Raw genomic sequence first — 4,798 nt, forward strand, 5'->3', positions numbered from 1 at the left:
GTATGTATACATGTGCTTATACAGTATACTATTTATTTGGACAGTGAAGCTAAAACGTTTAATTTGGCTCTATACTCCAGCATTTTGGATTTGAGATCAAATGTTTTATGAGGCGACAGTACAGAATGTGACCTTTTTATTTGAGGGTATTTTCATACACATCTGCTTTACTGTTTAGAAATTAATGCACTATATACATCTAGTCCCCCCCATTTGAAGGTGTCATAGGTCCCATATTCCTAGCACACAATGACTACATCAAACTTGTGACTCTACAAACTTGTTGGATGCATTTGCAGTTTGTTTCAGATTATGTTGTGCCCAATAGAAAGTAATGGTAAATAATGTATTGTGTAATTTTGGAGTCACTTTTAATGTAAATAAGTATAGACATGGGTGGGCCTGGCGGGCAAGCTTGTACGAGCCAATCAGAATGAAAGTTTTTCCACAAAATGGCTTTTATTACAGACAGAAAATACTTCGCCAGCACTCCCTCAGACGATCCAGGTATGAAGCTGATGTGGAGGCTGCGGGCTGGGCGCAGGACATGCGGCTGCAGTTGTGAGGCTGGCTGGACGTACTGCCAAATTCTCTAAAAACGACATTGGAAATGAACATGCAACAGCTCTGGTGGACATTCTGCAGTCAGCATTTCCAATTGTACGCTCCCTCATCTTGAGACATCTGGGTGGCATTGTGTGGTTGCAGGGCACAACTGCAAATTTTAGTGGCTTTTTATTGTCCCTAACACAAGGTGCACTCATAAAAATGATCATGCTGTTTAATCAGCTTCTTGATATTTACATTTAGCTTAGCAGACGCTCTTATCCAGACGACTTACAGTTATATATGCCACACCTTCTAGGTGGATGGATTATCTGGCAAATGAGAATGGGCTCACTAACAGGAATTAGTCTCCTGAGTGGAGCACAGTGGTTCAATGCACTGTATTCAGTGCTAACTGTGCTTACCAGAGATCCTGGTTCAACCCAGGCTCTGTCGTGACGGGCCATCAGAGACCGCGGGCGGCGACAACTGGCTCCAGCGCTGCCAGGGTAGGGGAGGAAATACGGCAGGGATGTAGCCTGCTGATAGAGTGGCGTTTGCAACCAGGTTGTGGGTTTGATTCCCAATGGGGCCAGCAAAAAAAAAATATGTATTCACTAACTGCAGTCAGCCTGGGATAAGAGCCCTACAATGACTAAAATGTAAATAAATGTAAACAAATTCCCAGTTTTCAATTGAGAAATCAGCTATCAGTGTAATGGACATCGTGAATCTTTTCAGGCTCATGAAAACATGTAAATTCAACACTTGATATTGCCATGCTTTTTATATTTTTGTTCAATATAGTAATAAAGGTCATAATATAATGTATACACATAATCAAGCTCCAAGAAGACACCCACCGTGAGTAGAACATCAGTAGTAGCTACATTAAAACTCTTGGGAGCTCCTCTACACAGCATGCACATATTCATACAGACAGGTCCAGCCTATTTACCAAGTTTTAAATAGGCAGACTAACATTTATTATTCCTCTCCTTTTTCATCCCCAGAATTTGGCACAGGAAGGTTTGTACAAACTGTGTGGTCCTGTTGGCCGACCCACATCCAAATAAACAAAGAATACAATGTCTCCTACAAAGTAGAAGCCACTTATACTGTTACATTATTAAGCCCATCTGGATATCACAAAGGGTGGATTTCAAGAGTTCTTATAGGTGGTAAACGAATATCTCTAGGAAATTGAGCAGCTACTGGTCGACTGAGTACAAATGGGAATAAAACAAATTATTGTTCAGAGAAAGCTTTGCCTCTACTTACATCATGCTCTATTTGTGTGGAAATTCAACAGCCAAGCTTTGAGCTTACCCCATTACATTTATAAGTGCATTCTTGTTTTTCTTCTAATTCCCATGGTTTCCAAATGAAGCAGTAGGGTTTAATGAAATGAACACATGAAAATCAAGTCCAGGAACTCTATGGCTAATAAGATGCCGTTCCTCACATAAACACCACCTTATATGCATATAGGAACGTGACTAAAAGAAAAGAAACCTTGCCTAATCCAGACGTGAACTATATGTAATTGTTGATGCAAACTTGTGCACCATTGCTGGTTGAGGTATATTTCAATGTATTCAATAGGCTTTAGCACAATGTGTACAATCCTGTAAGAAATGCACTGCTCGTGTGTCGAGTAAAGCAGTGTTTAGCTGAGAGCAGCTTACTGTAATAGCATTAGACACTACGTATTCTGGTCATACTGAAGCCCCTACCTACAGTACTGCACAGATAGGGGCGAAATGATGAGTATACTGTTTATTTTATTTATTCATTTATTTTCACCTTTATTTAACCAGGTAAAGCCAGTTGAGAACAAGTTCTCATTTACAACTGCGACCTGGCCAAGATAAAGCAAAGTAGTGCGGTAAAAACAACAATAACACAGAGTTACATATGGGGTAAAAACATAAAGTAAAAAAAATACAACAGAAAATATATATACAGTGTGTGCAAATGTAGCAAGTTATGGAGGTAAGGCAATGAATAGGCCATAGTGCAAAATAATTACAATTAGTATTAACACTGGAATGCTAGATGTGCAAGAGAGATTATGTGCAAATAGAGAGATGCTGGGGTGCAAAATAGCAAAATAAATAACAATATAGGGATGAGGTAGTTGGGTGGCTAATTTCAGATGGCTGTGTACAGGTGCAGTGATCGGTAAGGTGCTCTGACAACTGATGCTTAAAGTTAGTGAGGGAGATAAGAGTCTCCAGCCCCAGAGATTTTTGCAATTGCGTTCCAGTCATTGGCAGCAGAACTGGAAGGAATGGCGGCCAAAGGAGGTGTTGGCTTTGGGATGACCAGTGAGATATACCTGCTGGAGCGCAGACTACGGGTGGGGTGCTGCTATGGTGACCATTGAGCTAAGATAAGGCGGAGGATTTGCCTAGCAGTGATTTATAGATGGCCTGGAGCCAGTGGGTTTGACGAGCGAACATGTGGTGAGGACCAGCCAACAAGAGCGTACAGGTCACAGTGGTGGGTAGTGTATGGGGCTTTGGAGACAAAACGGATGGCACTGTGATAGACTACATCCAATTTGCTGAGTAGAGTGTTGGAGGCTATTTTGTAAATGACATCGCCGAAGTCAAGGATCGGTAGGATAGTCAGTTTTACGAGGGAATGTTTGGCAGCATGAGTGAAGGAGGCTTTGTTGCGAATAGGGAAACCGATTCTAGATTTAACTTTGGATTGGAGATTCTTAATGTGAGTCTGGAAGGAGAGTTTACAGTCTAACCAGACACCTAGGTATTTGTAGTTGTCCACATACTCTAGGTCAGACCCGTCGAGAGTAGTGATTCTAGTCGGGTGGGGGGTGCCAGCAGTGTTCGATTGAAGAGCATGCATTTAGTTTTACTAGTGTTTAAGAGCAATTGGAGGCTACTGAAGGAGTGTTGTATGGCATTGAAGCTCGTTTGGAGGTTTGTTAACACAGTGTCCAATGAAGGGCCAGATGTATACAAAATGGTGTCTGCGTAGAGGTGGATCTGAGAGTCACCAGCAGCAAGAGCGATATCTTGATATACACGGAGAAAAGAGTCGGCCCAAGAATTGAACCCTGTGGCAACCCCATAGAGACTGCCATAGGTCCAGACAACAGGCCCTCCGATTTGACACATTGAACTCTATCTGAGAAGTAGTTGGTGAACCAGGCGAGGCAGTCATTAGAGAAACCAAGGCTATTTAGTCTGCCAACAAGAATGCGGTGGTTGACAGAGTCGAAAGCCTTGGTCAGGTCGATGAAGACTGCTGCACAGTACTGTCTTATCGATCGCGGTTATAATATCGTTTAGGACCTTGAGCGTGGCTGAAGTGCACGGCTGACCAGCCGGAAACCGGATTGCATAGCGGAGAAGGTACGGTGGGATTCGAAATGGTCGGTGATCTGTTTGTTAACTTGGCTTTCAAATACTTTGAAAGGCAGGGCAGGATGGATATAGGTCTGTAACAGTTTGGATCTAGAGTGTCACCCCTTTGAAGAGGGGGGATGACCGCTGGCAGCTTTCAATCTCTGGGGATTTACGAAAAGAGAGGTTGAACAGGCTAGTAATAGGGGTTGCGACAATTTCGTGCTAGTTTTAGAAAGAAAGGGTCCAGATTGTCTAGCCCAGCTGATTTGTAGGTCCAGATTTTGCAGCTCTTTTAGAACATCAGCTGTCTGAATTTGTGTGAAGGAGAGCGGGGGTGGGGCGGGGGGGGGGTGGGGGCGCATGGGCAAGTTGCAGCGGAGGGGTGCAGAGTTGATGGCCGGGGTAGTGGTAGCCAGGTGGAAAGCATGGCCAGCCGTAGCAAAATGCTTGTTGAAATTCATCGATTATTGTAGATTTATCGGTGGTGATAGTGTTTCCTAGCCTCAGTGCAGTGGGCAGCTGGGAGGAAGTGCTCTTATTCTCCATGGACTTTAGTGTCCCAAAACTTTTTTGGAGTTAGTGCTACAGGATGCACATTTCTGTTTGAAAAAGTTAGCCTTTCCTTTTCTGACTGCTTGTGTATATTGGTTCCTAACTTCCCTGAAAAGTTGCATATCGCGGGGGCTATTTGATGCTAATGCAGTACGCCACAGGATGTTTTTTGTGCTGGTCAAGGGCAGTCAGGAGTCTGAGGAGAACCAGGGGCTATATCTGTTCTTAGTTCTGTCTTTTTTGAATGGGGCATGTTTATTTAAGATTGAGAGGAAATTACTTTTTAAAGAACAACCAGGGCATCCTCTACTGACTGAATTAGA

Source organism: Coregonus clupeaformis, chromosome 28, assembly GCF_020615455.1.
Source record: "Coregonus clupeaformis isolate EN_2021a chromosome 28, ASM2061545v1, whole genome shotgun sequence".
In the NCBI taxonomy this organism is placed as follows: Eukaryota; Metazoa; Chordata; class Actinopteri; order Salmoniformes; family Salmonidae; genus Coregonus; species Coregonus clupeaformis.